At 35.9% G+C, this 22,939-nt stretch overlaps 1 protein-coding gene and 1 long non-coding RNA gene across 4 annotated transcripts in view; one reads left to right on the top strand and one right to left on the bottom strand.

Moving 5' to 3' along the window:
* LOC145683854 (uncharacterized) overlaps positions 1 to 21,262 on the bottom strand; it is a 405,847-nt gene extending 384,585 nt beyond the window's left edge. The window contains exon 1 of the long non-coding RNA XR_014131202.1: positions 21,137 to 21,262. This is a non-coding gene — a long non-coding RNA (uncharacterized LOC145683854). The remainder of the gene's footprint in view (positions 1 to 21,136) is intronic.
* bib (MIP channel family protein big brain) overlaps positions 1 to 22,939 on the top strand; it is a 389,669-nt gene that overhangs the window by 268,441 nt on the left and 98,289 nt on the right. The window lies entirely within an intron of this gene.

Below are 22,939 nucleotides of genomic sequence, written 5' to 3'. Positions count from 1 at the left end.
ATCTCTGAAGATGGAAGCACAATTACATGCATTGATTTTAGAGAAGGCTTATTAAAATACAGAGGCTTTGAACAATAATTTTATATCATATAAACTTTATGAAAAAGATATAGTTAACTAATTTAGACTATTTAAAGTACAAATACTCAAAATGTTTGTCTCTGTTAAACGTGAAATCACACAAAACCGTAAAAGAAAGATTTGAAAGCCAAAGTTATAGGTTGGAGCTCAGGCGCTTTTAATTGCTATTGTAGCATAAGGAACTTTATATGTTTGCGGAATACGAAGCAACGTGATATACTTGACTCGCAGTTGAATGTTCTAAATTCTGATTTCCTTACTGAGGATTTAGCTGGTTTCTTGCGTTAACCATGTTATTACTAAATAAGTTATTATGAAAAATATGTAAGCTAATTTTTAAAGGAGTTTAGTGTACTAAAACTACTTGATATTTACTCTGTCCCTCCGGGAGAGAGAAAACCTCAACAACTACTTGATGGATCATCATCAACCAGGGCCGGATTAAGGGGGGGGGTCTTAGGGGGGTTATAGCCTCGGGTCTCCAGGTGGATAGGATCCTCCACTCTGATCAAAATCTCAACTGACTATCTAAAAAAAATCATGAACGTACAATCATCATCATAAAATAAAATATGACCAAAAATTCGAAACATATTCCCTTTACTTTCCTACTGTACTTTTACAGTAATGTATTAGGTGAAGTCAGCAGGGGCCACATATTTTTTTCCAGCCTTAGGCTTTCAAATGGGTTAATCCAGCCCTGTCATCAACTTTGGCCAGAATGTATAGGGTAAAAAAGTTAGGAATTGAGTTCTTTGATGCACGTGATACTTTCATTTGATCCCAAGACATGGTCAATCAAAAATAGGTTCCCGATGCATTACTATGGAAGTACCTATGGATACCATCCTTGCTTGATAGACAAGCAGCAGTGTTGTTGATATTAGAGAGTAAGTATAATGATCAGGATGCAAAATACTAATTTGTCCGTCGATACAACGCTAAAATGAAATTAAATGACTTTCTACTCGGTAATTCTAGACTTAAAATGTTTCTATTTTCAAATTGTCATTCACCTTACTAAAGTTGAGTGGGAAATGGAGGATAAGAAGAAGTGCAAAAATTCAAACTTCAATTTTCATGTTGTGAATATTGTGAGAAATAAGCTTTTTCATATGATAGTGCTAGTTGTTTGTCTCAAAACTTCAGTCCTATTTTGATATTCTTCATTCTAGACATACCGTTAGCTATGAAATATAATAAAATAAAAAATTTGAATGCTCCGTGGAATCCAAAGGAGGCGGATAATGAACATGAATGAAAAATGGTGAAATATTGATGCTAAGCTCAAATATTGTGAAATCCAGCCAGGGACTCTTCACATTAGAATACGCTTTTGATAGTCAATTCCGGTATTTTTACTTTCGGAATCCGGAAAGTAAAATCGGAATAAATCCAGATTTAGGAAAAATTATGGATTTCGAAAAGATTCTGTCGGAAAAATTCCGGAATTCGGAAAAATCTGGAATTTTAAAAATTCCTGAATTTGTCTGAATTCCGGATTTTTCCGAATTCAGGATTTTTTCCGAAATCGGGAAAGTGAAATTTCCTACTCCGGAAATTTTTGGCCATCCATAGAATAAACACTCCACCACTGAGTCATACTAGATGAGAAAGCTGTCGGGACGATGGCTTCTTAAAATGCAATAACTTGACTGTGACACGTGACAGTTGTGTATACGTTACGGTACTAAGTAATAACAAATTATAAATGGATCATCATTATCGTAAAACAAAAGAGATCTATGTGATTCTCTAACCAAATATTCTGCCTGTTACTGATAGTCCAGGATCCACAGTACATGCCCGTAAAAATTTGTGGGTGCACGGAGTTTTATTGTTGCATCGTGTTCTTCAACCTATCGCTTTCTATTTTTTCTTGGGTAGACATCTCAACTATGGTCGCTTACCTCCACAGACGCCATTTTCCAATATGGCCGCCAAATAAGCAATCATCATACATAACTAAGGAACTAAGTAATCTAGGAAAGTGATCTTGGTGTCGAATCATAGGTTTTTGGGGTAAGAGAATTCAAATATTACCTTAAATTTGCGATATATTGAAGTCTTGTATATAATATAGCCAGGGGCGTACGCAGGAATTTATTTCGGAGGAGGTCCAAAGCTGACACACCGATACCAAGTCATTTCAACTTAGGAGATTTTACAATAGGAGCTCTTGACAAGTTCGACTGAGAATATTCACCGCTCTCAGGTACATTTGAGAGCCATCGTATTGCCGTGGTTCTTTTTCAACATAAAACATCAGAAGACCACAGAAAAAAGATTTCACAAACTGCACTGATGAACAGAACTTGTAAACTTTTGTGTGAGCTACCGTCTCGAAAAAAAAATACTAAATCGAAGGAAGAGTACAACCAATCCTGCTCTTCCGAACAATTTTAAAGTAGCTGAGGATGTTGGCATTCGTTCATCTGATGAGGCATCCACATGTGCTCTAAAAACTGAGTTTGTTATTTCTCTTACTCGATGTGGTGTGTTTTCAGGCGACGCTCAGCTCGTATCACCAACGTGGAGAAATATACACTCTTTAATTTCATCCAAAGTTGTACCAATTAAACATGTTGGGTTTCTGCCAGTTATTCCTTCCCCAGTTACCGATTACGTTACTGTGTGTACTACCATTAAAATCTTTGAATCCGTGAGACAATTATTGAGACAACCCAACCTTCCGGTCTTCTGCGACGAAGGAGTATCCTGTACAGTTGTGTACATAGTTCTAAGTAACCCAAAGGAATTTTATGACATATTGCCAATGCTTAGAATGTTTCATTCCACAAAAGTGGTTATACGGTGTGGTGGGAAGTACCTCCTTGGTAGTGGTTTCGATGATGCTCTGGTTGAAACAGAGATCTTCAGAGTGAATTCAGTTAAGAGTGTACCAAATGGAAAATATGTTCGTTCGTTTCAAGGAATGTTAATTGTCTCTGAAGTACTCGAGAAAATGATTTGGGATGCTCTCTGGAATAGTAACAAAAAGGAAGCATATAACAATTTGCTTAAAGAAGTAAATCAGTTTCAACTGCCCTTGCAAAATAGAGAAGAAAAATGTAAATTCCTCCATACTCAACTGTTAGTTTCAAGTCAACAACTAGGAGACTGCTATTTAAGATTTGCGAATGAATGTAACGAGAAATCAGAACTTTGCAGTTACCTCTACAATTTCCTTAACATTGAAGGACTCATCAAAATCTTTGTAACGTCTGATCGCGAAGAGACTGGAATTTACATGTTGAGACCGTTGAGTCATTAATCCCTATATTTCAGCAATTCAATTACCTGAATTATTTACGTTATGAATCATGATACTTGGAATTAATTAAGCGCCTTGGAATAGATTGTCCTTATTTGCATGAAAAGTTCTTGAATGGTCAGTTTGTAGTTTCTGGAAAGCCGGCACCATTACACGCAGTGTGCCCAGATATGAAACAATTCAACGAGTTCTAAAAAGTACGAGAGCAATAATTGGACAAACGCGTAAAACTCAGTACATCCCTGAATGGCAACTGACCTATCACGAAGTTCTCGCCATTGCCAATGTTTGGAACAATCTTATAAATGCACAGATAGTGAGTCACACAGAAACAGTTCATCATCAATTAACAGGGAAGCAAAGCCAATCGTTTGCTTCAGTTCATAATAGCAGAAGGTTATCCATTCAAATTTAATGGTTCTTTTATTTTACACAACATTGTGACAAAACAAATTGTTTCTGAGGATGTGAGGGCGAAAATTTTAAGTGTATTAAGAGATACAAGGAGTAACAATGAGATATTTAGGAAAGAGCGCTTCTTTACCAAAGAAAGGAAACTGACTTACAGAATTGAAAAAGTATATGTCCCCACTTTCGAAACTCTTACTACAAACAACGTAACTGTGACACCTGCCATAATCAAATCAAGGGATTTTGCACAGATTCAGAAGGAAATCACATTGCAAATGAAAGAGGTTTGACAATGCAAGAAATACCCTCTCATGATCTCGTAAATTCAAGTTAGTTGTTTGAAAGTGATGCACCTTCGAGGCCAACATAGTATGAGCAAGTATCGCATTTGGAGAAAAAATTGACAAGAGTACCTCATTTCATCCAAAATTTCAAACATGGACTACTGTAGTTTTTGATTTCATGTCGCAGATAAGAATGTTGAAAATGTCAGTATTTAATAACTTTGGAGAAGCAATAAACGCTGTTATTGAACGAACCATTAAAGTATGCCCAGGCAAAGAAATACACTTTATTTTTGACAGTTATTGTGACAATTCACTCAAAGAAAGTAAGAGAGCACGTCAATCAGGCACTACCGGATCTATTCATCTCGCTTGCCTTCAGTCTCAAACTCATATACCAATCCAAACTGAAATTCTGGAATGCCTTTCAAAATAAAATAATGCTGCAAGCATTAGCAAAAAAATGATACTTGAAATCCTTCAACAGATTTAATTCTTGTCACAAACGGAATGGTAATAAATGACAGTGCCCTTCCTGCTACCGTACGCATAAAAGGAAACGTAACTAATATTGAAATGCTCACATCAAAGATTGAAGAAGCCGACCAAAGAATTGTACCTCACACATACTGGGCACTTGAACGCGGCGCGCAGCGAGTTGTCCAATGATACTGATGTGGCTATTTTGTTACTAAGATATTTTGCAATCTTGAGTAGTAAAGGGCTGAGGCAATTGTAGGTAACGTTTGGGGTGGGAGAAAAGAATCGTTTCATTCCTATTCACCACTTATATGATACACTTAGAGACAAAATGAGTAGCGTCGTTCTCAAGGCAAACATTCTCACTGGCAATGGCATTATAAATAAAGTGGGTACAAACAATGCAACACTGAATGCATAACCAACAAATTATCTTCATTTTGCTGAAACAAGCAGTCTCTCAGGTGAAGACATGAGGAATGCAGAATCATATTTTACGAAAGTGTGGGTGAAATCGACTAAAGTAGAAACTTTTTTATGGTTTATGCTATGAACTTTATCGACTGAGCCCTAAACTCATCAGAACTGCAACTCACTTCATCTACTATTCGAGGTCCCATTAAAAGTGCGTATTTGGTCATCGGAGAATCTCTGTTGTCATTAGAAAAGGAACATATTACTGAAAGACCTGTGAAATTTGGATGGGAGGAAGTAGACGGTTTCCTGAGACCGAAAAAGTGTTTCCGATCTTTACCAGATGCTGTATTGCGAGTGTGTCCTTGCAAAACAAACAATTGTAAACAATATTTATGTAAGAAATTTCAACTGTTGTGTACAATGTACTGTCTTTGCTACAAGCGCTGTGAAAATTCTCAGCTGTAAGTCACATGCATTTTGTTTCAGACTTATAAATTTGGACGCATATTAGGTAATCTTTAATCTGTATTTGCAAAAATAAACTACTTTTAGTGGTTCAAATAATAAGGTTGCTCAAATGTAAGGTATAAGATATGTGCGGGAAAGACTTAAATTGTAAAAGGGTAACGCAGTGCTCTTTATGAAACCACTTCGTTTTATGTGTTGATATTGATATTTTATATTTTGACACAAAAAATAGCATATATTAAACATGACAAAATAATATTAGAAACTGTAAATATTGTGGTTGCTAAAATGTTGTGTATAATGTTGTTTATATGTGGGAAATATTGTAAGAATAATCAGTTGTTTAGCCACATCAGCACCTTTTCTAATGGTTCAATTTGTTTATATTAATGATATTTTGGACCATTAACAAATATTAATTCATAATGGTACTAATAGCACAATATTTGATTTATTGCTTTTAACATATATTGTAAACGTAAAACCATTTTGTATATTAACTTTGTTTCCGAAATAAAGCCTTTTTCAAAAAGACAAATTTTTTAATTTCTTACAATTTTGTTCAAATCTACTCGAAATAGTCAAATCATGATTAAAGTATTAGACACTAAGGTGCATTCGATATGTCTTTTCCCGTACGTCTCATTTGCGTAATTATTATTTCAGAAGCCTTCAATGTTTGGTTGTTTTTAATGTTTGTGATATTGTAGCGTCGTTAGTTTACAACACTGAACAATAAGTGTGGTATTGTTTGTTTCCTTTTTAAATGTAGATTTAAAATTTGTAATAACCTGGAGTAGTGACTTTAAAAAAATACAACTTTGTGATAGATTGGCAACACTGTTAATATGTTGGTATTGAAGAGTACGCCAAAATGTGTCTCTCTTTGTGGTGAACAAATATAATTGAAAACTTCTTTTGATTAGGTTTCTGGTTTTCGAGATATTCCCGTGGATGAATTAAAATGTTCACCCCGTATATACATAGCGTATCTTTTGTCTGTAATATACAACATTCTTCAATATATAGCAATTTTATGGTAATATTTCACTTACTTGACCTCGAAAAATTATGATTCGACACCAAAATCACTTTCCTAGGTGACTTAGTTCCTTAGTTATGCATGTTGGTTGCTTATTTGGCGGCCATATTGGAAAATGGCGTCTGTGGAGATAAGCGACCATAATTGAGATGTCTACCCAAGAAAAAGTAGACAACGATAGGTCGAAGAACACGATGCAACAATAAAACTCCGTGCACCCACAAATTTTTACGGGCATGTATTGTGGATCCAGGACTATGAGCCCCTTACCAATGAATTAATTGGAAATTTCCAATGTATACTGCATCTTAAAATATCTTCACTGCGTTCAATCCTACTTTTCTGAATTTAGTGAATAATTTAGAAATTAGGTAATGAGCCAAATAGTATCTGCAAAATGCTATTAAGTAAACTAACAGTTGTATTTGCACTCATATTTCTGAGTTGAGTTGATATTGAGTTTAACGACCCTTTCAGCAGTGAGGCTGTGTGAGACGGGACCTACTGATTAACATGTAATTGGAACCACATGAGCTCCCGCCGGGAATCGAACCAGAGTCTCCCACGCCAAAGGCGCGTACGCTAACCGCGTAGCCACGAAGGAGCTTGACTCATATTTCTGGTCATAAACCAAAGGCTTAGTGTTGTTTATTGAAGTTAGCGTCCCTTTTCAGCATCTAAACTATAGAAAAGTGAACTTTCAGCTCGAAGTGAAATTCGAACAACAGAAATGTGTTCAATGCTGCTCTTACACCAGGAATCAAAGCCGAGAGCACTTGCACCAATAAAAGGACTGAAAACATATAAACTAATAGTTGTCTTTGCACCAAGAGCTCTGTACGATAACAAAAGGCTTGGAAAGAGATATTAGAGCATTTTTGTATTTTGTAGATACTTTCTTCTTCTTCTTCTTCTTCTTCTTATTATTATTATTATTATTATTATTATAATTATTATTATTATTATTATTATTATTATTATTATTATTATTATTATTATTATTATTATTATTACTAGCAGCGTTCACCCCGCTTCGCTGCGGTCACCCCGGAACGCAATAAACTTTGTTACTTAGATAATTTTTACTTTTTCGCTTTCAAGTGATATGATAAAAACCATAGAAGATTGCAGTAAATGTTAACATTATATCGCCTGTCATTTATGTTAACCCGCCCCGCTTCGCTGCGGTCACCCCCGAACGCAATAAACTTTGTTACTTAGATAATTTTTACTTTTTCGCTTTCAAGTGATATGATAAAAACCATTATAACGCCTGTCATTTATGTTAACCCGCCGAGTGACACGGTCATGCGGGTTGCATATACATACGTTTATTTTTATACCTATGATGAACTAACAAAGGATTTGTACGTAATGGACACCTGAATGGTCAATTATCTCAAGACACTGATAATTGAAAATTAAAGTGATATGATAAAAACCATCTAGGGTCCAAATCCTAATAACCCCCCAAAAATAAAAGAAATTGGTTCAGCCGTATTAGCGTGATGAGCGGACAAAGGATTTGTACGTTCTCTTTTATATATATAGATTATTATTATTATTATTATTATTTAATTTTTGGAGTTTTTCATCGTCTTTGTTATTATTCACCAATATTCGAAAAACTGGAGTGAGCGTAGCGAAGCCCCTTTACCAAAAGGCACAGTAATAATAGATTTTAGAAATACTGTATTTCATTCTGTTACTTTCCACTATTCATTCAGAAGGGGGAAGGCATCACAAAGTTGCTGAGGTGAATGTCATTGAAATGCCTTAATTTAAAAATGAACTTTGTAAACGTGAGTTTTGTTCATGCCTACAGCAAACCTCTAGGAACTGTGTTATTGGAGCTATTGGACATGTCCTTCTCTGTTATGAGACTAACAAAAATATGGCAGATGGTTTCAAGATAAAAAAAACTCCAATATAAGTTTCAGCTCCTCAATGTTGAAGTATCGTATAATGTTTGTAATTTAAGTGCTCTGATTCCCAAAATTATGTGCTTTCCGCGTTGGAATGACAGTGATTTTGATGTGCAGGACATACCAAATTCTTTCTTTTCTGACCAGTCGTATATAATCTTTTTACTTGAAATTCGTTCAGTAGACCGCTGGGCAATTCTTTTCATTCTTTTGATCGTTCGTTTCATGTTGGAATTCGTTCGGTTTTCCCCGTTGGTCTTCTTTCTTATCGCCTTTTCTTTGTGTCTTCTGGAGCACACACGAGAGGAATGGAATCTGTAAATTGATCAGATAAAGGTGTCTTCTGAAGGAGAAAAAGAACAGAAGTGATGTCGCTCGGAATGAAATTAGTTTGGTTGTTATCACTCTCAAAATATCAAAAGTATGAGAGAAAGAAAAAAAGTTATTTAAAAAATCGTACCACCAGTGTAACCACTCATTGTAATATTTTGGTAAAGTAATCGTTTAATATTGACACTGTAATCTCCCACAGAACACAATGTTGATTACATGCAATAGCATGAGCGTTGACAAGTTGTTATGAACGGAACCGTCGACTCTTTTCCGTGGAATCTATAAAGTCACTGAAAGCAAATTATAAGGTAGAATTGCCTACAAGACGATAGGAGATGGAATTTTCGTGACGAAATACGAGGCGAGACAGAGCTCTTAGAATAAAACAAATACACTTTTACGAGATCTTTAGGATCCAAGGCAGCTATTGCAGGTCTCATAGACCCTATTGCAGGTCAATTTGTGACTGGTGTAAAGGTGGATTCGTTTCGAAGAGAATCCACTGAACTGCTCCAGTATCGGTAATTAATTAAAAATGTTTAAGAAGTTCGAATATCTGTGGAAAGAAAAAAGGAAATTAAATCTTCAGTGTGCATTTCAGGCAATGCCTTGTAAGCTAAAAGAGACGGATAATTAATGAAAATAAATGATTACTAAGTAATTAGTGAAATGAGAATGAGAAGAAATGGCAGAACTCTGAGGAAACTCTCAGGGATATTGTCACTATAAATTCGCATAACTTGGAATCGACTCAGGAACTGCTATCACCAGAGGTAGGCTGTCTCCCACTGTGCCATCGTTTCACTTTGAATGCAAGATGATGATTACTAAAAGAAGGAAGTTGAATGGGCCAGAGGAGCTTTTGTACGGGCTCCATATATACAAGGTGGCCCAAAAGTAGGTATACGGTCTCGTACTGATCGGTCATGACATTTTATATCATTTACTTATTGTTATCCATACAGGTATTGATTTAATTTCTTCCTTGTTTGTTCTTAATTTATTTTCACTTATATTTTTAGCTCGGAACAAATCAAAGCAAATAAATTCATTATATTAATAAATTAAAATGTCATACTTGATCGATGCTGGTCTGTATATCTACTTTTGGGCCACCCTGTATAATAGATAATATATTACAACTTATTACAGAAGTGTAGCGTTGTAAAAGTAAAAATTTTGTTGTTTGAGTCACCCATAGTTGCTGTTGGACATACCTACTTTGTGAGCGAAAATAAATACTGTAAATATAACTTGACATTTCGCTAAGTTTTAAAATATAGTAATTATATACATTAAGCTTTTAAATCATCATAATATTTCTTGTTTCTTTAAATTACACACTAAATAGTAAATCGTAAAATAAAAATATTTTTATTTTACTACTTATTTGCTTATTTAAATTCATTAAATTTAGTATGAGCTATAGGGAAGTCAATTGGTATAGGACATGAAAAGAAAGAAAATGACAAAACTAATAGAAACAAAATATGTGCTGGACATCTTCGGACTTGATTAGAAGGAGCCACTAGTAAAAGATAAAGTTCTGTTTCAAAATAAAGATAGCACGAGATAGATTCTGGTGAATTAAAAAAAAAAAAAAAAAACACTTTTCATTGTCGTTGAAATTATTGCCAGAGACTATGCAGATAGTACAATATATTTGACATTTTCACTTAATAATAATAATAATACATAATGAACTTCTTGTAGAATTTATACATTATTTTAATGTTCGTAGAATCTCAAACTTTCCTTTAAATTCTAAAATCTGTTGTAGAATTCCAAAGCATGGTTCTTTTTAGGGATTTTCAAACATGATCATGTAAGATTAAATATTAAAGCTTATTTCATTCCATAACTCAACAACGAAATAATAATAATAATATAGGAACGTGGCAACACCGCAGTAGTAGGAGAACGAAGATACACGATATGTGATGTATCCTTTAAGGAGGATTTCAAGATCTTTTTCTTTTAGTCGGAATGTTGTATTTGCTTGGAAAGAATGTGCGTATCGTGAAACGTACGTATTTCTTCTTCCATGATGCTATCTGTGTAATACTATTTCACAAAATAATTCGTGAAAGACGATGCCATGGGAAAATACTTAGCGTTATTTTACGCTAAGGTAATTTGAAGAATTTTTTCTGCTCCGTTTTGTTTTGTCGAGGGTGATGATGGATTGCATTTAAAGTCGCTAGTGTTTACACCCAGATAAAGGAAATTTACAATACCTTGTATTGTGTATTTCTCAGACATGTTTATTACAAGTGTCACCAATCAATATATAAATTATTTATTTGGAACATTAGCAAAAAAATGAAATCTACAAAAGATGCCATCAATACAATATATGTTGCGTACCACCAGAAAGAAAATATTGATATCTCATATACAGGGGTTAAACAGAATAATGTGAACATGCCAAAAACTTGCAAGGTATACCTAGTACGGTGTGAGGCTACATTTTTTCCTTCTTTCTTTTTTTAAATACTAAAAGACCCTGAATCCGACGAAGAGTAGACTGTGCAGATGAGGAATCATACTTAATGAAGTATGGTACTACTCTTCCAGCAAAACATGCTACAGTTCCTTCAGAGATGATGGAGGAAAATGAGACTATATATGGTATTCTAGAACAGAACATAATAACTCGATGAAGTTGAGATCCGGCGATTGTGAAACCCAGAGGAAGAATTAAACTTTTCACTTATGTTCCATAAGCCATGCTGTGAGTGTCCTACCGTGTGCACGAGAGCCAGATCATCTCGACACAATTTCATTCCAACAGGAAACATTTTAGGGGACTATGGGGGGGACGTCGTTCTTCAAAATTTGCTCATAGGATTTGACAGTCATCGTTCCATGCACGGGTACAAGATCCCTGCAGAAGACCACGATATTGGCTGTTCACACAGTCACAGGACCACCACCACCACAATAGCAGAAGACAATCCGAAGCATAGGCTTCATAGGGTGTTCGTCAGACGTACAAACGTCCTGCTGTTCGAAATGTGAATTTCTATTCATCGGACCACAGGGCGTGTTGGTCTGCAGTTCTCGTGCTGTGGTGCTTGCACTACCGGCTAGGGCCTTGCCTGTAGCAGCCCTGCCATGAATATCCATTTTATGGTGTGCCCTGAGCAGTGTTTTCTTCAAAATCGACTCTCTCGGTGACAATAGTAATTTTAGTGGCAGTTGCCCTCTTATTTCTTGCCACAGGTAGTTTTAATGCCCTTTTGTTCCTGTCTGACATTGTTGTCTTTCAGTCACTTATGTTTAGCAGATGTGGTTTTCTCAGTAACTGTGTATGTTCTCATGGCATCAGAGACAGTAGCAGTAGCTCTCGATACCCTGCGCTTGGGACTTCCGTCATAGACGCTTCCACTAACCGGGCACTAACAATCTGCCCTCATTGAGAATCTGTAAGACCTACTTTTTTAACATACCACCATCACATCACAACTCTCACGGATGAACGGAATACTGATAACGGGGGAGCAAGGTCCACACCATATAATTACACTAATCAAAAAAAAAAAAACCCTCATCACTAACAGTACCAAGGTTTTCAAGAAAGAAATCCAGGTGGGAGTCTAGAAAGTGAACTTTAAGGGACATTTGCAACCCATTTCTTTGAATGACTGCAGGAAATCACTCACAATTTCACGGCAGTTTAGGGCTTTCTGGTTTCCTAAAAAGTTCTCTGTTAAACATTGAAATGAACACCAAGCTGCTTTCTCAACCGGAGTTATGAGATCCTCAAATTTTTGGTCACGAATCAGACATCTTATTTGGGGGACTACAAAAACCCCTTCCTTGATTTTAGCGTCACTAACCCGAGGAAATTTTTCCTTGAGGTAACAAAATCCAACATTACTTCTGTCCATTGCCTTAACAAAGTTTTTGAAGAGCCCCAACTTTATGTGAAGAGGAGGTAGAATTATCTTATTAGGGCTCACCAGTGAGGAATAAACAACATTCTTCTGTCCAGGAGTTAATACACGCTTTGGCCATTCCTTCTTGATGTAATGTTCCGCTTTGTTCCTGCTGTCCCATTCGCAGAGGAAACAATATTTCGTATAACAAAGCTGCAAACCCATTAACAAAGAAATAACTTTTAAATCACAGCAAACGGTTCACTTGTATTTCTCATACTGAATTCTTTCTAACACTATTTTGATGTTTTCATAAGTTTCCTTCATATTAGTTGCATAAGCCAAAGTCACTGAAGGAAATTTGTTGCCATTGTGCAAAAGGACAGCCATCAAACTAATTTTGGAAGAGTCAATAAACAATCTCCACTCTGTACTTATATGTGCATGTCCGAGTGTATCCATCACAGCACAGACATTATTACAATACACTAAATCATTTTCTTGAGAATAGTAGTTTTGAAACTCTGTATGACGGTTTCGAAAAATACACACTTTAGTGTCACGATGGAGAAGATTCCAGCCTTTAAGTCTAGAAGCAAGAAGTTCTGCCTGTATCTTGGAGAGTTTTAAATCCCGTACGAGGTCATTTAGTTCACCCTGAGTTATCAGATGGGGATCCAACGTAGATGTGCTTCCTACATAAGTAGGATCATCTTCTTCATTTGGGACTTCAGTGGTTGCCTCAAGTACGTAATCCTCATTTACCGTAAGATGAGCAGGAGGTACTGGTACAGATAATTCTGCACTGTGTGGAACTGGCCTAATTGCTGATGGCAAATTAGGGTAGTGTACTGTGTGCTTAGATTTACTGGTTATTCCTTTTATCTGTGTCATATAATACAAAAGTAGCAGTCTGAAGATCTTTTGGTTCCCTCCAGATCATCGGTACTGCGAAGTTCATGTTTCGTTCACCATTTGCCCACCAAGTCAGACGTTTCACGCAAGTACAACAACTGTAGTGAGGAGCCCAATTCTTATCTTGGTCTCCTACACAGCAACCAAAATATAACTGATAAAACTTCCTCACAAGTGAAGTAAAACATCGACGTTGCGATTTAAGTGTCAGCTCCCCACGTACATAATAGAAATTGTCCGGGTGATTTACACACTTCCTCGGCATCGTGTATCCTGTAAGGTATCACACACAAATACACACACGAATCTACACTACATCAATCATGAAACAGCACAAACGTAATCTAACTCAGTGCATCACCACAGAACACAATCTATTCGAACTCCACAATGCACAAACACTTCAACTTACTCGCGGCCACATCTAAAACAAGTCCAGCTTGGACCGTCACTCAACGCTACTAACAGTCATCAGGCTACGTAAGTCATCAGTTTTTTATGCATTGTTGCCAGATCAAAATATTAAAAAGTGACTTATTTTCCACAGAAAGCATGCGTGTATTTGTGCTTGTATTTGAGTATACATCTATGTGCCGACAATAATACGTCAAAGTTAGGTTTTTGTGTTGGGTAAAAGTCTTGCATAGTATATTCTTTATTACCTATAAATAGACACAATAGTTTATATCTCTAGACAGAATAATGCGATTCACATGAAATTAACATTATTTATTAAGTAGACATAAAACTATGTTTTAGTGCAGTTCCTGTTTCTGTATCACTATATACAAATAGCAAGTTGAAACAAAAAATTGAGATAAACTACTTTTTGGAGGAAAATTCCAAAAAATCCCACTAGAAATTCCCTCATACAAAAAATGGTGATACGGTCTATACATCATTGAAAATATGTTTTATTTCAAATCCAGTGAGACATAACCTTGTGCTTATATTGTAATTTTCGTGGAAGTTATATGTGATTTTATCTGCACTAATGAATATGGTAAAATGAACAGTACACATAGCATATTTTTATATAAATATGTTTATTTCTCTAGAAGGAATATTGCGATTCTTATGAGACTTAGAGAGCTTACTAAGTATAAATCAGGCTAACATACAATACAGTTTGTGTGTTTATATACCTAAGGGTACCCGAGCTACAGGTGCATTTTTTTAAAAAGGAAATTTGAGGGAAAATTTCCCAAAAATCCCTCTGTCACGGGAAAACTGAGGGTGATGGAGAAAAATTGATTGCAGATTCGAATTCTACGTGAAAAGTTCTATTAGAATCAGGTATTTTCATTTCTGTGCCAAAATCTTGTTGACTAGTATTATCATCAAAGATGATCGCCAATCGCAACACACATTGTACAATAACGCTCGAGAGTTGGATGTGATTTTCGACTACTGTTCACATTATTCTGTCCAATTTTCTATGTATACTGGTGTACAAAAATTAAAAGACGAGATAGATAAAGTAACGTAAAATATTGGATAGTCGATGGTTAAGGAATGACAGCCCGGCAACATAATGCCAGAGGTCTCCAACATGTGCACAGGGAACAAGACATTGCAAAGTGTGACCGTAACGCGGAATGGATCTGCTTGCCCACACTAAGCATTGAATGAAAGGTACGAGACAGTGTGTGGTACAACAATATGACCCAGAAATAACGTTTGATTAATTTCATACAGGGAAGAATAGTCGGGAAATTGTAAGAAGGACGAAGTTGTGACGAGTGTTGACTAAGAGTTTAGTATTGCACACAGTATTGTTTTACGTAAGGTATATTGCGAACCACAGGCAATGCTATGTGAAGAAGAGACGGTAGCAATCACAGTCAGTTATAGGAGATGCTGTATTGTGCAATAGAAAAAAAAAAAAAAAAAGACCGACATCAAACAGCGGCGGCAAGGGGAGCCTAACCACATATCACTCTAAAGGACATGAGTGTCACAAGCCGGCTGGTAAGTCCTGTAAACTAAGAGCTGGAGGTTAGTTTTAGTTAATTTTATCTGTGCGTGTGTCTAATTTAACGTTTTTGCAGAACTTACTTTTTTCTTATGTGTATGTGATATAGTTGAATCTCATGTTAAAAGTACACTGCATTTTGCTGTAGTTCTTTCCAATTACGGTTAAGATAGATAGATATTAAAAATGGTGTGAGATTGAGGAAGGTCTCATCATGTATCGTGTGATTGAGGTTCACTTTGTGTGTGCTTGTAAGGCTCCCTGTAGATGACGCCAGCTTGAGTTCAAGGCGCTTTTAAGTAAATGTTTATCACTTGTCTATTTAGGGGAACATTTTTATTTCATAACAACTCAGAATAAGGCAAAATGGCCTCGTAGTCTTCATTCTATTTTAAAACATGGTTTTGCAATCAGTCAACAACTTCCATCGTATACATGCTGTCATGTTTATTCCTTGAAAATAAGGGAAATGACAATAATAATATAATCTTTCTATTTTCATTCTAAGAACGTACTATAAGTTATAAAGAATATGGTTATGGACCACAAATTTCAGAAAGAAAGAAAATGTAAAATCAATGACGAAATGTTGTCCAAAAAATGGTTTAAAAGGGAGGAGGGGGAATAAATCTTCCGTGATGATGGGTTCATACTATATATTGATTTTTCAAGCTGTTCTTGACATTTGGTATAGAAGTCATTTTTTATCCCGCGTTTTCATCTACGGCTGGCTGTTTTTTTTTTGTGTGTGTTTGTGTGTGTGTGTCCATTTATAACTGAAAACTTGCCAGAAGATTAAGTATTCGCTGAAATATCAAGCTGTACGGTTTGTAGAGTTGCTTTTCTAGTAACGTTTATCTAATGGATATAGTACGTATTCTTTCTATCGTTCAGTTCTCAAATACTCAGTTGTTGATCTTTCATTGTGAGAGTTGGGGAAATAATTGAAGTGAGTAGTAATTTTGCCCACGAGACAAGAAATTAGGTTTTATTATCTCGTCTAGTAGATTTTGTAGAAGTTACGTCCCGATCATAAGAATTCTGCCTAGTCGGGATTCTCAAAAAGATATTTTTTTTTTTGTCTCGTCATGAATTTTTTCCACTCCTTTTGTTTATGTACAAAATTTGTGCCGTATTTTTTCTTAATTTCATCTCGAAGTTATCAGGATCCTTCCACATCACGAAAGGACCACGAAGAGCGTGATATAACAACGTATTTATTATTGAATATATTGTATAATGACTTTCCTATGTTTAAACGTTAATAAATCCTCTTCATCATGTTCGTATAACCACTTGATCAATTTAGTTTTATGCTGTGGGTACGTAACACTAAAACAATATTTAAGATCTAAGACTTGGGCGAACTAGTGTTGCTCACGAGACTCGAGAAATGTATCGTCAGAGCTTCCTCCTGGCAAACTAGTTAGCGTATAGGCCTTTGGCGTGGGAGACCCGGGTTCGATTCTAGGCGGGAACTCATGTGGTTCGGATCTCTCGTTAAACTGGGTTCACGTCTCATATAGCCATGCTGCTGAACGAGACGCTAAACTATCAAATGGATCAATCGAATGTATCATCTTGGAGAATTGTCATGTTTCTAGTCTAATCTCGAATTTGAAAATGTGAGATTAGAATCGAGAGGAAGAGAATTATCTCATGGGCAACACTAGTAAGAAACAGATAATTCCACTGTAGACAGCCAGAAGCATCACCCACGTTAAAGCCATGTGATCGCAGATAGTTCCCCGTGGTCTGTAACTACATGGAATTTAGTTTCTTTAATACGTGAGAGGAAAAAAGCAGACTTGACAGATAGAACGAATTAGATGTCCAATGTCGCGATACACACCTCTATCATTCTGCTTCTTTAACCCTTAATTTTTATTTTCAGTTCCACGTAAGTTACAAACTTAGCTTCTTGTAAACCGAACGAGTGTAAAAATTCAATCCATTTCACTCCTAATTAAAATTCAGTTAAATTTGATACATTTGGTTCTTCCTGAAGCTGTTACGTAAATGTCCAAAGCAAAACGATTTAATTTACTTTATAATATATGCTTTACCTTCGGAAGTGCCAGAATTAAAGATATTTTGAATTATGGAAGTTTATCCGCAATCTCCCTAAATGCAGTACCATTATGTTTTATTATTATTGTTAAAATGGAATACTTAGTTCTATATAACATCACTAAACTTCAATTTTTTTCGTACTTTACTACCCTATAGGGGGAACCCCGTAGTCGAGTGGTTAGATTCATGTCCGCGTGGTGTCGAGTTCGATTCCCGGCCGGTGCTTCCTCAATTTTCGGCGTCCACCCAGCGTCGTGAGGCAAACTGGGGAGTCACGTGAATAAAAGACGTGACAGCCACTATGTCTAAAGATATACTACATTGACTTGACACCTAGTCTTCCGTTCCAAGCGCTGCTATCGGCTGAAGGAATTCCACTCTCTTTCGCCGAGGTTCTCTCGCTTAGCAACAGTTGAATCCTTATTGGCTCAACGTGTGGGTGTGTCGATAAGTTCGCATTTTTGCCACGGCTCAAGACACTTTGGCAGCACTATAGAAAGCTCCTGATACGCCGGTTAACGATAGGGCGACGCGACAGCCTAACCACGCGTTCGTCGCTAGGCTGGACGTAGTTCTGCCAATCGCTAACAGATGGCGTGGAGCGGCTAAGTCCCAGAAATTTGGTGCTGTTACGCCAAGTAGTTTAGTAGTTTACTACTCTACTTCGTACTTTTAAGATACAACTATATTTTACTTTAAAAAAAAAAAAAAAACAGTCATTAGTTCTCTTTATTCTAAATCTTTGTTGCAGCTTTAGAGGTCTTGACAAGATTTTCTATTTAAAAAGAACAAAAGCATAGAGGATGGCCCATAATTATGTATAATGATGGTTGACTGACTGTAGTATTCGTAATTCTGGGTAAATACTTTCGGTATGGCAACACTGTGTACCCTGCGGTCGACGTGGGTCTTGGAGAAACCAGCTCGAGCTTCAGACTTGAACACCACCTGACTGTCTTATGGAGTATTTTAAAGGATAAAGTGTATCAACATCACATGCGCAATTTGGCCTAACTAAGGGAAGCTATCATAAAGGAGTTCCACAGGATACCAATACGAGTCTCTCAAATTGTTTGTGACAACTTGCTCTTTGTCTTCAGGAATGTATTCAGGGGTGTCATTTAGGGAGGGCAGGAGGGGGCAATTGCCCTACCCAAGAGTTTGAGGAATGCATATACTTTAATCGATTGCCTACTAATATACTAGTACAAAACGTGAAATTCTTATGTCGGTGGTGTTCTTGCCCCCCCCTTCCCCAAGCAAAGTCTGAAATGCCCCTGAATGTATTGTATCGACTTGGATGGTGCATTGATAAACTATGTTATAGAGAACAGAGATTAAAATTCTTGTAAGGAAACGTATGAGAGTAATGTGTTTATATTCAATTTTGTGTTGCTAGTTTCTTACTGGTCTTTATGTTAATCTTTGAAACATAAAACATCATATTCATAATTATGGTCCACCCTGTATTTGGGCAAATAGAAGACAAAAATCATGCAATTCATTAGATATCGTTAACCAAGAGTCGTTTTCCTACGAAGTTAAATATATTTGAAAGCTAGAGTAACAGACTTCTATATTTATCACCAAGGGTTCAGCTAATTCAGGGAAAGAATGGAAGTAGAACAAAATGGTCCCTAGATTTAGATTAAAGTAATAATAATAAACTTTATACATCAAAAGCCTTTCAAACGCAAAGAAGCAATCATAGCACATTCTCACTTCTACAAAGTCATTTTAACAACTTCAAGAAGGTTTGGGCGCAAGCACTTTTCACTATCAGCACAAGAGCACCAATTTTTGATTGCTAGAACAGCTAAGTGTTTGCGAACATAAGGATGAGTAGGGTTAGTTTAAAAGAACCTTGAAGATCTAATAATTGTCGAACAGTAGAATATATATATATATATATATATATATATATATATATATATATATATATATATATATATATATATATATATATATATATATATCTTTACTTTTGGTGACTGGGCTCTTATAAATCGTTAGTGTTGCTTTAAATGATGATTGCGTGTCTCGAAGGAGTAATTGCGTCTTCATAGAGGACCAGCGGTATGTTCTGTGATTATATGATTATATAACTCAAAAGATTTTTCTTTTTTCTTCATGTTTTTATTTTAATCTTGTTAATATGTGTTTGGGTGTATGTGTGTTTTACGGATGTCTTACACACACTGTTCTTTCTAGTTCTTGCGTGAAAGAAAACATAGAATGATTAAAATTTTTTTAAAAAAATTTAGCAGGTGTTTCCGGTCGTCAATACTATAAGGGAAGACTTCAGCGCTAAGAAAAGAATTGAACAAGGAAATTAACCCTGAAGGAACAAACAAATTATACGTTCAACACACATTTCTTGAAGTTAGAACCTAGTGTTCATATTTTTTTCTTCTTTTTTTCACTTTCAACATTTTTGTTATATGCTTAGTGATCCCTAGTATAAACCAAATGTAAGTTATAACGAATTAGAAATAAATATGAAAAGTAACAAAATGTAGGTCAAACCCATTTTCCAAACTGCAACGAAAATTTCAGTAATTTCTGGAAGTATTTTCAACTGAGACTTGTGAGACTTGTGAGCTATATATGGTTTGCTTTCTTCCTTCTAGTTAATCTTTAATAATAATAATAATAATAATAATAATAATAATAATAATAATAATAATAATAATAATAATAATAATAATAATAATAATGTGTCGAGCTTTTCGCATAGAAAGGAGTCACCTAGTACTACAAAATTCTGTATCCAGATAGATCTTCATAGATCTAATCGCGTACCAAGCTGTTTCTTCGGTTTTCGGTTCGAGGGGAATTGACAAAAGTCAAAATCTATGCACATTTCTGACGGTTTCTAAGAACGTCGTATATGCAACCACAAATATATGCATATTACGCGAGCTTACATAACAGAAGCGGATAAAGATGGTGCTCTTTGTTATGTATTTCTTTATTTCATCCATTTTTTCTGATATTTTGGTTAAACCTTCGGGCATTTCAGCTAGGATTTAAAACAATATGTAAAACTAACTAATTTTGTACTCTATTTAAATTGGATATTGCTAAATGATTAATAGCCATGGTACAAAACCGGAGATTGTCATTTAGCAATCGGGACTTATGCTATCGGGCTCGGGCTCATACAGTATATTCAATAAACCTCTCGCTCACTAACCTCAATGAGGATCACGCTATCTCAGGATTGTACCCACTCGAGCTTACTTATCCTGATTGGGGTTCGCACTTACTCGAAGTCGCGCTCGCCATTCACCTATAGGGCTTGGGCTGTATTATTTAGTTTGAGCCCAAGATCCAGGCTTGTGACGGATATCTCTGGCTGGAATGCCATCGTGATGGCAGTGTTGACATGGCATTGTGCGGCAGTTGGGAAGGTAGTTTAAATTAAAAATAGTGGTGTTAAGTAGACATATTGATTAATGGACGAACTTTGTATCACTCATTTCAACATGCGCAATATGACTGAGCAAAGCTCTTATACTGGCTGAAAAAGCTACACATTACTATATTACTCCTATTTATTTATTTATTTACTTACTTATTTGAACAGGCCTCTTCTCAATCCCCTTTTACTGGAACAAATTTCTGTCTGTAGGTATGTGGTAATTTCCATGTTCAATGTAACCTTCTGTTTGGTTACAACTAAAGAAAATTCGATCATTCCTGTAAATAACAATATGATGATGAGGAACACAATCCATCAATAAAAAATTCAACATGTACATCCTTTAAAAAAATAAAAATAAAACAGTCTCTTGTATGTAGTGTGATTTACGCATTTCGTATATTTCCAGGTAGGGTACCTGGTTTGATCCCAAACCAAGTGAGTTTGTGATGGACAACATTGTGTCCATAGGTTTTCTCAAGGTTACCTTTCATATTCTGATTCCATCTAATTTTTCATAATCATTTACTTTTATTAACATTTAGTTTCCTTTAGTCTTAAGGGCAGTCATTTCCTGCCTGCTTATGTATGGCGTAGGAGTAGACTTTTACCTTCAATCAGGAGAGAGAAAGAATGGGGAAGGAACGAGGTAGGTAGAATGAATTAAAATAAGATTGACAGTGTTTGGGTTACTCATGAATGCACAAGTAATGTACGTATGTGCAAAACCATCGATCACCATTGTCTTCTATCGACAGTAGGGTTGCTGTCTTCTCTTTGTTGTCTGTGTGTGGTTTACTGTGAACACAAGCAGCAAAATGTGACGTTATAGGACATCCAGCTGGGCATAAACGTGAAACGTTCTAAATTTTTCATTTTTACGTACATTGAACGACATAACCCCTCTGACTTCTGCAACCCACACTTCACTGTTTTGTTGTGGGTTAACTAACATTGGAGGAAAACATATTTTGACATACATGTTGCAGAAATGGCAAATTTGTGGTCTAATCGTTGCCACAAGCGTATTAGCCAGCAATATTTCGGAAAGAATTGTTGTAGAAGGCGGCTCAGTTTTTAACACGTACTGATTTTTTTTTTTAAATTCACTCGATAAACTATACTACAAATATACTACGATATGGTGAATATGTATGAGTGAAATGCACATTTAACATGTCTATCATGATTATTTAATTTATAGTCATATATTTTGTATACTTGAATTTTTGGGAACCTCTAAGTAGATTCCTACGGGAGTCAGTCAGGAATTAGGAATTACATTTCTGGGCATTTGGCATCTATGGCCGTTTAACCCTATCACATATGAAGAATGATGTCCCTCGACGATGACACTATCTGCGAAATTGAGAAGAAAGAAATGGGGAAGGAAGAAAGCGGTCTGGAACATTCATGTTAGGTACTATCCTAGCATTTGGCGGTAAGAATGAGGAAATTCTCACTCAGAACTGCTGGCCTAAAAGGACGTGTACACCTTTGCAACCTAGTGCCTCCATCGGGAATTGAACTCGTGTTCGCTCGCATCAAAGACGAGAGTGTTGGCGATTACGCTACACATAGCCACTGCAAAATTTGAAGAGAACAGTTGAAGGCATACATTAATTATACCATCATCAAATAGGTATGTTGCTCAAACGTAAGATTTTCAAATTAATCTGTATTATTATTATTATTATTATTATTATTATTATATGAAACGCAGTGTTCATATTTAATACTAACCCTTTTGTGTTTAAACTGTCCTTTATACATTGCTGACTCTTGAAAACTGTCAGGGTTACATTCTTTTGTTTCGTTATTACAAGCAAAATATGGAAACACCGATACATCCAAGTGACAATGAGAAATTTCTAAAATAGTAGCCATCACGAAGGAGTCTTCGGATGTATGCTGACAAAATATAAGTTGAAACTTTTTAATTTTGCTCCATGAATT

This window comes from Thermobia domestica, chromosome 4, assembly GCF_964235325.1.
Source record: "Thermobia domestica chromosome 4, izTheDome1.hap1.1, whole genome shotgun sequence".
NCBI lineage: Eukaryota > Metazoa > Arthropoda > Insecta > Zygentoma > Lepismatidae > Thermobia > Thermobia domestica.
The sequence above is the reverse complement of the archived record's forward strand: the minus strand, read 5'-3'. Positions and strand labels throughout refer to the sequence as shown.